Genomic DNA, 12,633 nt, shown 5'->3' with positions numbered 1-12,633 from the left:
CAAATACAAGAAAACACCAAAAACAAAAGCTGCCATCGGAAGAAAACACCATCAAAGATGGCACGTGTAGCACACGCACCGCCACTGGAGACGGCGTGTGAGACACACGCGCTGCCGTCGGAAGATCCCATGTAGCAACCGATCACCAGAAACCCCCGGGCCTCGCCAGATACAGCAAAAAGAGACGAGACGTGGCCATCACGCATGGCCCACGGTGTGAAAACACCCTGGCGCATGATGACCACGCGCCGATCATCGACGAGATTTCCGACTGTAGCAAGCGGCGGCTGGACCAGAGGACGGCGGCGGGCAAGGTTGGGGGGAGCGTGTTGACTAGAGGACGGTGGAACTGCGCAGATCTAGCCTTAAAGATTTTTGAAAAACTAAAGCACAGCCAAGCCTTTTTGCCGGCGACATGAGCGGCAGACTCTCCCCCTTCGGAACCTCTCTAGAGTGCTTTCCTGCCAACAACCAAAGAAAACTAAAAAAACACAAACCTCCATAGTCCAAAAGGACTAGGAGGACAAAAACCACTACCGGATCTAATCCGGGGGGACGAAAACCACCATCAGATCTAGTTCGGGGGGACAAAACTCCATTGCCTTAGTGGCTTGGAGACTCTAGTCTCCACTGGAACAATCCATGGAGGAACAAAAAACCTTTATGGCCCTAGAAGGGCTAAGAGGAGAAGCAAACATTCGACCTCCTCCAGACGAATGTTCGATGTCATGGTCGAACATTCGACCTCTCCTGTCCGAACGTTCGACCTCTTCTATTTGAATGTTTGATGGTTAGGCGGAAAGTCTATTATGAGCATATTAAGATTTAAGTCTTATTTTAGCTCGAGGTTTAGAACTAATGGTAGGTCTTTTATCAGATTTCGAGGTTGTAGAGCCTTAGGTAGATTTTGTGGAAGAACCCTACAATACAAGTAAAACTTACATTGATACTTGTTATTATTTTCTTTCCTCATAGCATACTTATTTTATGTATTAAACGTGCATGCATATTTATGACTCACACGAAATACATTTTTCTTATTATAAACTCTATTTTGTGAAAATGAGAGATAAATAAATAAGATGATGAAAATAACAATTTGTAAATGCATGCATGGAAAAGATTGTGAATATTAAATTACATCGAATGACATGGTACACCGATACATGCAGAATAATGGCCATGACCTTACTATTATATAGGTTAATCCTATGGTCAAAGAAATTTACTTTTATTGTTTGGCATTGGATTCGATGATTGTTTTGTGATCGACGCAACCATATTTGATTGGTGGTCACTACATACGGACGTCATTAGCGGCGTGAGCCACCCGAGGAGTAGATATCTTTGAGTTTTATTCCTTATAGAATGAGATTGAGAGAAAAACTATGAAATTAATTAGCAGTTAATTAATTTATCGGAGGATTAAGGTCACTCACTCCAGGAGGGGAAGAGGTAAGAGACATACCTAGTGTTAAGTGTCTCTTAGCATATCTAGGATTATATCATCATGAATTTATGCGTTTTTATCGTGTTTTTCTTTACATTTTCCGGATTGCAGCCAAATCTCCTACAATTGTGAAAGAATCTGAATGGAGTCTATCTGCATGTGCTTCGACAGTCCAAGATCTTTAGGGCACATGGAGCTTCTCATAGTTACAACAGGAATCCTGGTACTGATATATTATGTAATTCTTGATTAATAAAAAAACATAAATTATATGTACTCTAGCTCAGAAGTCCAATAATGTTTGGCTTGCTAGTTCACCTAACAACCGTTATTTGAAGAAGTTATATTTGACCATATATGATGCTTCATTGTTTGGATTAAATTCATGTTTTTATTATGATTATTATTATTGTTGTTTTGACTTTCGATGAAGCGTCATTGGTTCAATGCATTATCAAATAAAGACAAAATCTTATACCAAACTTCAAAAAGAAAAAAAAAAAAAAAAAACATTCATAAGTACAACCACACGTGGGACATCCTATATCACTCCTTTTTATTTTCTTTTTTCTTTTTATTTTCTTTTTTACATATTAAGAGAAAATTTTAAAACTGCCCCTATCCCGGCCGGTTTCAAATCTTATACATGCTTTTGTTAAATCATCACTTGTTTAAGAAGTTTAAGCTAATAGGAATATGTAAATTTAATCATTTAATCAATAATTTAATATTCTATCTAACGTGTGAGTTTAAATTCTCTTTAAATATGTGAGACCCGACACATGAAATATTTAATTAAAATGAGGGTGAATTGACGGAGACAAGGTTCGAACTCAGAACCTCTGTTATGATATATACCATATTAAATCATTGCTTATCCTAAGAACTTAAAGTAATAAAAAAAATTTAATCATTTAATCAATATTTTAACAACTTTAATGTGAATCTTAACAACAACGTACACGTTATGTAGTATTCATTCATTCATAAGAAACATAAAATACACATTTTATTGGGTTCAAAACGACTTGCTATGAAATTAAGGAAGAAGCTGATGGTGACCACACGATTGTTTGGACCAAATGATACTTTTCTTTTTCTTTTTTTTTTTTTTTTCACTTTAATATTAATATATTATTTTATTTCCTTACTTAATGCTATAATTTTTTTTCCAAGGCTTATTTCAAGAATAAGTGTTAGAGATTTATTAGTTTTTAAGATAATCAAATGATATTAATGCATTTTTTAATTATTTTTTTACCATAAATTATGGCCTTAATTATATAATATTGATAGTAATTAACGCCTTAAATAGCTTTATATAAAATAAAATTTAATTAATATTTATTAATTAATTAAAAGGCCTTATTAAATTGAAGGTATTAGGCGATTGCCTAATCTGCTAGGGTAGAGCCGGCCTTATTAATTAAATTGAATATTTTGAGAGCCCAACACGCATCAATAATGCCCGCCTTACACTAAAGTCCGAGTGCAATCATGACTTGTTGGTATTGTATACAGTACGAACGATTTATGTGAAAGGGTATTTTTCAAAGATTTTTGCACCGTCCAAATTATATTGTTTCCCCACGATCCGATTGGGACTCACCTGTCTTCGGGATCCAACGACTTTATGGGAATGGTTTGGCGTTGAAATATTGTTCTACATGATTTTTTTTTTAAATAATTCTATTGTAGAGTTTCTACCAAACTATATTTAATTTAATTTAATTTAATTTAATTTAGCTTGTCTTTTTCTTGTCACCCAAAACCAAAGTGATCACTTTTTTTTTTTTTTTTTTTTTTGTAAGTACATTGAAACCGAACTACAAAACAAACTAAAAGCAAATAAAAAGAACTATAAACCTAATAAACTAGTGGAAAATGGATCTTTCCCGCTTACAATAAGAACAGAAGAAAGAGGAGGAGGAGTAGTGAGAATGCGGTCAGAAAAAGATCTGGCTGCGGACCAATGTGCTACTGAATGAGTACATAAGTTTGCACTTTTATTGACTTTCTTAGCACTCCAAGAAATAGATGCCGGGATTGAGCCAATGATATCATATATAATAGGAGAAATGTGCCAGTCAAGATGATTCTGAGGATGTTGCAAAGACGAAATAGCCACTTGAGAGTTATTTTCAATAATAAAATTATTAAAATTTAGAGAGCATACCAAAAGCAAGTAAGCGTGCGGCTAAGGACTCACCATAATTGGAAAGACAGGGAGGGCCTATTTCGGACATCATATATATGAAAGAAAGAAAAGCAAAACGTCCGTTGGCCTCACAAGACAAGAGTAGGTGGCTCAAGTCACGACACAGTTACTTTGTCCAATAAGATTAATTATAGTAGCTTTCAGTTGATGATCCAAACAGACCCTCAGTCGACTAGAAAACAAGGACGGCGGCCCCGGCAACTCTAGCTTGTACACGTTCCTAGTACGTTGTTGCTCCATCTTTTTCCGATTTTGGCCTGCTCTTATTTAATTTAATGTATTAATTAATTACATCCTATGTTCAGATCCCAATATATTATATATATATATACAAGGTCCACCTTCCACTCAAGTTCTTTGCCACTCAGATTCAAGGTTTATACACTTCTTCATTTAATTAATTGGTTGAAGTATATATTGAAGATTTGGTGCTGAATACATTGATTGAATCTTTTCATCTGGGTCCTCTTTGGTTCCAGTGAAAAATGATCAAATCAACATAATTGGTGGCATTCTTGTTGAAGATTTCAAGTCTTGTACTGTTTTGTGTTTGCTGTAAGGAAGATGATTCAATTACTAAACTGATATGACGACCTATCTTGCTTACAGTTGATGGGCTTTGTGATTGCTGTATTAGTCAACCGTTTTTTTAAGGATCTTGAAGCTTAATTACAGCTCTTCTCTCAGTAATATATTAAGTTCTTATAAGTTTTCTGGTCGTGTTAATGTTGTGTCTTTTAGAAAAACCCATTTTATCACTTCTCCATTTCACTGTTTAGCTTACTGTTTCTCCACTAAATTTATTTGTTCTGTAGCTACAGCTGTTAATATTGCTTGAATATGGAGTTGATAAATCAAGGAAGACCACTAGACAGCCTTAGTTTCTCAAGATCGATTTCAATTCGTAAGTTCTCAAAGTTGGACGGATCAGCATGCAGTCCACTTAGGACTACTTACAAGTTTTATAAGCTTCAAGTGGAAATGCGACAGTCTGAATCATCCTCAAGATTTGCTACCAATGGAAGAGCAGTTAAAATGGTACCAGCAAGTGAAGTAGTGAAAGACATGATAGCGAATGGTTCAAGGCAGGTTGTTAATGGAGCAAATCTGGTTAGAAGACAACCTAGTCCAGCCCCAGTAAGAAAACCAAAAGTTAAACAACTTCCACCAGTGGAGGAGCTCAAGGTTTTGCCCTCAGATGAAGGTTTCAGTTGGGCCAATGAAAACTATAATTCCTTGCAAAGGAGTATAGATGTTTGGTCTTTTGTTGTGTCTTTGTGGGTCCGTGTTCTGTTGGACACTGCAAAATGGGCATATTTGGGAGGCTTCACAGAAGAAAAGCAGGTGCATGGGGTTGTGAAACTGTTGCTGTACTTGCTATTTTGGTTTTTGCCATTATATCGAGTAATGTATTTTGCACAACTTTTATACTATTTTAACAATTTTTTTTAAAGATTAACCATTGAATATTTAGGGTTCAAACGTAGTAAAATAAGTTCAATGGTTGATAATAAAAAAAAAAATAGTTAAAGTTGTGCAAAAATTGTGTGTAAAAATTATGCAAGAAACATTACTCCGTTACATTATACAATTAGTTAAGCTTCTTGGTTTTGTAGTTTTTGTTTTGCCTCAGTTTCAATCAGATCGATTTCCTTATACAGAAAAACAGAAGGCAAAAAACTGCCTCTTGGCTTCGGGAACGTGTGCTGCAGCTTGGTCCAACATTTATTAAACTTGGACAGTTATCTTCAACAAGGACAGATCTATTTCCACGCGAGTTTGTGGATGAGCTTGCAAAGTTGCAGGTACCTTTTGATTTCTGTTGTCATCCTAATTCTAAATGGGCTATGTCGATCTACTCACGTATTTATGGTTTTAAATGCAGGCATCCTGTTAGACTGTTAGTCCATTTATTTATCAGATAATAAACTTGAATGTCTGATTTTCACGTACAAAATCTATGTGATATATATATATATATATATAATTCAGGATAAGGTCCCCGCCTTCTCACCAGAGAAAGCAAGAGGCTTCATTGAGAGTGAACTCGGAGCTCCCATCAACATATTGTTTAAGGAATTTCAAGACCGGCCAATTGCTGCTGCTAGTCTTGGTCAGGTACGTGTTCGATTCATGTATACTTGTTTTACTTTAATTACTTGTTGCACTTTATGTAGCTTGAAGGATAACATGATAAAATGCATTTATTGTTGCAACATTAATTTAGACCATCCCCATACAAATATGGAAAAATAAGATAATTTTATAGAAAAAATCATGAGTTTGAACCTTATTTCCGTAATTCACTATCTCACAATAACTCTAGATTGGTTCCCCACATAGTACTTCTTTCTTGAGAGTTTTCGTTTTTTGCTGATTTAAAATTAGAGTCCAGTTTTAATTAATAATTAGGTTCATCGGGCTATCCTGCATAATGGAGAGAAAGTAGCGGTGAAAGTTCAAAGACCTGGTCTCAAGAAGCTTTTTGACATTGACTTACGTAAGTAATGCACATTTTTCATTTGATCAGTAATGCTACTTACCACACCTATTTTACATTGACCACTTAAAAACTTGATATATTGAATTACGTTGTATTGTCATGGTACAGGAAAGTATTAGCAACATTTGCGTTATATTCCAAAAAATTTAGTCGAAATTATAATTACAAGTGTCTTAAAATTATTTATAAAGCTCAATTCCACTTAGTACAGAAGTAGTGCAGACTTGGCTCCTATGCGATGCCTTTATAATCCACCCGTTGGGACGCTGAACAACGGCCACCCAACAAACACCTAAACTTCCTATCAATTTTTTTCTTTTTCTTTGCATAGTTTTCAAAATCTGGGACCGTTTGTTTCCATAAAAAAAAAATCTATTACACTCTGTATATATTGCAATGGATCCAAATCCGGCTTAATTAGTGACATGCTTAATATTGCTGCATGTCATTCTTGGGTGACTTTGAAAATCAGCAGTTTTAAGGGGTTTCTCATAATCTTCGCTGCTTGCATATATGTAGGAAATCTAAAGCTAATTGCAGAGTATTTTCAGAGAAGTGACACTCTTGGTGGTCCAACAAGAGATTGGATCAGCATATATGAAGAATGTGCAACGTAAGTAGCAAGCTTCAACTAGTTAATTTCTATGTTAATTAATTTCTTGAGATATTTATTGTATAATAAGTATGATCCATGTAAATAATAAGAAAAGAGATATGGACCTCTCATATATTGTTGCTTTCAGGGTTTTGTATCGAGAAATTGATTATATAAATGAAGGGAAAAATGCAGATAGATTCCGCCGAAATTTTCGAAATACAAAGTGGGTTCGAGTGCCGGTATGTTAATTTCTTGGACATCAAGACTATAAGATCATTAAAGTGATCAATAATACTATTTAGTATACTGCTATATGACTACCATGCAATTGAGATGATGTGGCAAGAAAAATCAGCATGAAAAATCAGCATTTAGATTAACAAAGGCTTGTCAAAAAAATAAAAAATAAAAAAAAAATCTAAGAGTTGATTTTCATTGACACGTCATCTCCGTCGTATCATAGTTGTATATCAATCTAGTAAATATCATATTCTCTTTTAAAGTTGCTGGTTTCTCACTTTTATAGCATCTTTTTCTCTCCTTCTAGCTGGTTTATTGGGATTATACTGCCTCAAAGGTGTTGACCATGGAGTATTTACCAGGTTTGAATATGAACTAATGCATTTATTTTGGTTCAAGTTTAAATTGTTCTACATTATTAAGCCACCTTATTTTATTGGATTCCAATCTCCTAGAATTCTTTTCCCGAATTTCCTGGAATAAGAGAATGGGTGCGGGCCTAGGGTACCCGAGCCGGTAGGCCCTACACTCATTTCCGATTGGAATTTCTTGAAATTCAGACAAGGAATTCGAGGAGGAGATGTCAATCTTTATTTTGTATTGATAATAATTAATGATCTTGTTGTGTGATCACTTCTATGGATAGGGATTAAGATAAATCAAGTAGATATGCTAGATTCACGTGGTTATAATCGGACTCAGATAGCATCACAGGCGATTGAAGCGTATTTAATTCAGGTCAAGACTTTATTTCTTCCTTACCATACCATGAGTTGCATGCCTTTAATTCTCATATCAGTGTTTCAGTTTCCTGCTTCCATTTCTTCAGATACTTGGAACTGGTTTCTTTCATGCCGATCCTCATCCTGGAAATCTTTCTATTGGTGTGGATGAAGCAGTACTCATCTATTATGATTTTGGAATGATGGGAGAAATAAAATCTTCCACTCGGGAGAGATTGCTTCAACTTTTTTATGCTGTTTATGAGCGTAATACAAAGAAGGTCTGCTTTCAATCTTTAAACATCTTCACCTGAAGGGATTCAAGTTAGGGTTAAACTTTGGTCGTCTATGCAATGGACAAGGATTCTCTCCATTTCATAATCATGATTAATATTGTTGCTCTAACAGTGTAAATGATAAAAAGCAACAATGTGCAGGTTGTCCAAAGCCTAGTTGATCTTGAAGTACTTCAGTCCACATGAGACATGTCATCAGTAAGGGTCCTGCATGCAATAGCGACCAACATCTTGAATAGAATTGGTCACTTACTAGTATTATTTTCAAGCATATTTGGGCTCCAAAGAAACTAGTATTAGCCATCTTATTAATTAACCTTTCTGTTCATTCCTAGGTAAGGAGATCTCTGCAGTTTTTCTTGGACAATTTGTTGAGCCAGAAACCGGATCAGCAGCAAACTTTCGCTGCAATTGGTGAGGTATGCAAGGATCAAGTCACCAGAAGTAAAATCAAACATGGTTGGATTGAGCACAAATTAATCCAAAAAAAATCTTTCTCATTCTATTTTTATTTTTTCTAATTGAATAAGGAAAGAGTTATCGGGGCTGAACCTTCCCACTCTTGATTCGAAGGAATAATAAGTGGACGATCCTACAAACGAAAAAGGGGTGGGCTCTTTAATAATAGACTCAAACCAAACTAAAACAGTGCTGAAATAATTACGAAGGGTAAGAAATGGGTCAAACAAGTGACCCAGCCCTCTCAATTGGTTGTACAAGGCGGTTACAGAAGCAGAGAAGCTAAAGAGGCACATATTAAGGCAAACATATCTGTACTCCCACTTGAGAATAACGACAACCACCGTGAAAAATATATGACTTCTATTTTAACCGTGTGTGTGCACAATGTGTTAACAAAATAATATAAATGCGGAATTTAAATGACACAAGAATTTTGTTAACGAAGTGAAAACTCAATTAAAAGAAAAACCACTTCAGGGCTGCCAAACGTAGGATATCCACTATTCAGAAGACAAAGCTAGTTACAAAGTAGTAATACTCACATACCCTTATGTAGTGGTCGTACCTTGAACTCTGACGTGTAACTCAATACGGATGTCTTCCAACCAAGTCACCTATTTGAAGGGGTTTTCAATAGAATCCTTTACCTTAGGGCCAATCCCTAAGATAGACTTCAGTTTTAGCACAACAACATGCATCACACAATGGCAACAGCTAGAGAGTGTGCGAATTAGCACAACAACTCCTAAAATATACTCTCTAAGCTCTACATAATTCAATACCGAATTCTTATCAATAACATGCCTAGGGGCCTCTATTTATAGGCTACAGAAACCCAAAATCGAGTCTGATATGATTTTCCTAGGCGGCGTCCGAATGGTAGCTGAAGGCGTCCGGACGAACAACTGTGCAACCGGCTTTCCAAATTTGCTTGATTTTCTTTCCTGAATAGGGCCACGTTCGGACGGTTGAACTTCTTCTACACGACTTGCCTTGTCAAGAATAAAGTCTAGACTGGAACAACACATCGTCTGAACAGTTTCAACTGTCTTCCCATATCTGTGTTTTGGAAGAAATCCCATAACTTGTCGACCACTGAAAGGCATCAGGACGTGTTGTTGATACGTCTAGAAGGATACAACCTAAAACAGTTCAAAGCTTCAGGACACAGAGGGATGTCTAGACAGAAAGTTTTTGTTGTTTTGACGGATGATGCTTGATAGATGAGAGTCTGAACGGAAATCCAAGTCGTCCGGACGGATGCAAAGGAGTTGAACAGTATTGTTTTGAATTCTGCATAGAGTTTTCTAGAAGCTCATAACTGAAGAGTAGATTCTGAATAGAACAACATCCCTGTATATAAAAAGCATCATTACATAGAAGTGATTTTGTCCAACAGAATGTAGCCAATTACAAACCAACACATCGGAAGGAGGCCAAAGCAGTAGAAGCATTGTTAGAGTATGAATCTCAGACTTTAGAAAAGAGAGGCACATACACAAATCAAGATAAACCCATGTAACATAAAAAAAAATAATAATAAACAAGAAAAACCCAAAAACAACTTCTTCAACATCTGGCGGAGTGGAGCACGAGGCCTGGTGTCAACGCATGAGATCCGTGTTTCAGAGCATGAGAGCCACACTTTGGCCCATGGAAAGCGGAATGAGGCACGGCCGATGGCTTTAGGGAGCTGGAACGCGGGTGAGTGCAGTGGAGTGGCACGTGGGAGGCAGGGATCATCGAAGGAACATAGATCTAGCTTTTAAAAAACCAGATCTAAGAACTTTGATAAAATCAGCCACCCACACGGGGAAGAAGACGACGAACGAGGAGGAGAATGAGACCAGCACGGTGGAATAGCCAAAACACTGAGGCTGCGATTCCGGGCGGGATAAGTTGTACGGGACGATGGATAAAACCTTATGAGAGATGAGGAGGGCTAGAGAAACCTCTAGCTAAACAGCAACATAAGCAAAATAAATAAATAGAGGAAAGAAGAGGAAGCGAGGAGGGAAGAGATGAGGTCCTTCCTTCCCTCCTCCTTGAGCCGGCTAAAACGAGAGAAAAAAAAAATTGCGTTTATGTATGAAAGAGAACATAGAAAGAAAGGCGTAAGAGATAAGAAGATAAGGTTTTGTTTATTGATGTGTTTTGAGAGGTATTTTTTGTTTTTGTTTTGAAAAATTGCTCTGATCTGACATGACATAAAGGTATAAACCATTTTTGTGTTTTAAAAAGTATTGTGTTTTGGATTGTTTGTTAATAATTTTGTTTTAAGAGCAGAAATAATTTTTTTTTTTCACAAATATAACCAATGGAATTCTTCTGGCAGGATTTATTCGCGATAGCATTAGATCAGCCACTTTGGTTTCCATCCACCGTTACCTTTGTCTTGAAGGCATTTTCAACCCTTGAAGGTGTGCTCCCTCTTTCTCCCTTTCTTGCATGTTTCTCATGCTTTACTTCCACTGTAGAAATCATGCTAGTGTAAATGTGAAATGTGAAATGTGCTAATATATGTCGAATGATGAGAACCAAAACTTTATTAATGTCTGATATTTCCTACTGAAATCTTTGCTTATAGGAATAGGATACATCCTTGATCCAGATTTTTCCTTCATAAAGATTGCTGCACCTTATGCACAGGTTTCATACCTTTAATATAATTCAGACTAACAGTCTTTTGTAGCCTTTTAGCTACGCATTTTAAGTATAGCAATCATGCTTCGCAATATGTACAGGAGCTTTTAGATATAAGACAGAAGCAGCAGTCTGGGACACAACTTGTGGAAGAAATAAGAAAACAAGCTGATGAGGTACCACATCTTGTTTGTTTTCCCTTCTTTCAGTTCCTTGTTGTGGTTGCAACCATTTAAAGAAATATCTTGTAATGTTAGATGTCTATACGCATTCACGTTAAAAGCATTTGTTTATGTATTACCAGGCTAGAACCTATACCATATCCATGCCATACAGAGTTCGGCGGATAGAAGAATTTGCGGAACAGCTTGAGTCAGGGGACTTGAAACTCCGAGTTCGGGTGCTTGAGGTTCTCTCTTTAACACTTTTAGATGATATTTCTTGGATATTATCACTTTCTGTTAAGTGATAAATCCATCTCAATAGATCTTGAAGCACTCAAGAATCTTTCTTTCCATTCTGTATTTCTAGCATCATTTCTCATTGAAATAACAAAAGTAGCATTTTCTAGTCTGAAAGAGCCGCTCGGAAAGCAACTGTACTACAAATGGCAACTATGTATACGGTATTTGGAGGCACCCTGCTAAATCTTGGGATCACTTTTGGCAATCAAGGCAGTCATGTGCTTGCAAATGGATCATTCATTGGTGCAGGTGACCTTGTGTGGAACCAAAGGCTTTCACCGTGAATATAATTCTTCTCATGCTTAAAGCTTTAGTTCACATTCACCAGATCATGTGCTGAAAGTAATTTACTTTTCAAAATGCAGGAGTTTTTATGGCACTGTTTCTTAGGTGTATGCAAAGGGAGAAAAAGCTTGATAGATTTGAGAAGATGATATAATTTCTTGCCTAACATGTCAATTCTGCCTTCATGTTTGACAGATCTTGGTCTACATTTTTCAGTCTAATTTGTTTTTTCTTTCATAAGCATACACAAGCAATATGCCTTGTACTATACAGAACATGATTAAAATAGGGAAATGTACAAGGCGTGTAACGCCTCAAATTTGAACCTGCAAATTCGTAAGCAGAAACCTCTGGTTTCCACGTGACATTACTACATTGGAGATAAACTCTCGCAGCGGAATATAATTTTTTATAAAGTCTTAGGAATTGATAGCATAACATATTAGAACTGACTGAAATACCTCGATACATTTATTAAAAGTTACTTATGTTTATCTTTACATGTCATATGCACACTAGGTGCATCAAAATTAGAGCCACATACGGCACATAAGCATATAACATAAAACATGTCAAACATGACATTGTTATAAATATTTACATGCCATAAAACAAAACACACATAAATACAACTAGTAATTTCTAAGCTAGCACATAATAGTTCATTGATGGTTCAAAAACCATCAAAATTGGCATATGGGTCCATGCCTTCATTCTCCATATCTACATTAGTAACTATGCAAATATGACGT

At 36.3% G+C, this 12,633-nt stretch overlaps 1 pseudogene; it reads left to right on the top strand.

The window, feature by feature from the left end:
- The first annotated feature begins 4,429 nt into the window (after positions 1-4,429).
- LOC133859202 (protein ACTIVITY OF BC1 COMPLEX KINASE 7, chloroplastic-like) lies at positions 4,430-12,214 on the top strand (annotated as a pseudogene).
- Positions 12,215-12,633: the final 419 nt, after the last annotated feature.

This window comes from Alnus glutinosa, chromosome 2 (assembly GCF_958979055.1).
Source record: "Alnus glutinosa chromosome 2, dhAlnGlut1.1, whole genome shotgun sequence".
Lineage (NCBI taxonomy): Eukaryota > Viridiplantae > Streptophyta > Magnoliopsida > Fagales > Betulaceae > Alnus > Alnus glutinosa.
This window is presented reverse-complemented; position numbering and strand designations above follow the sequence as displayed.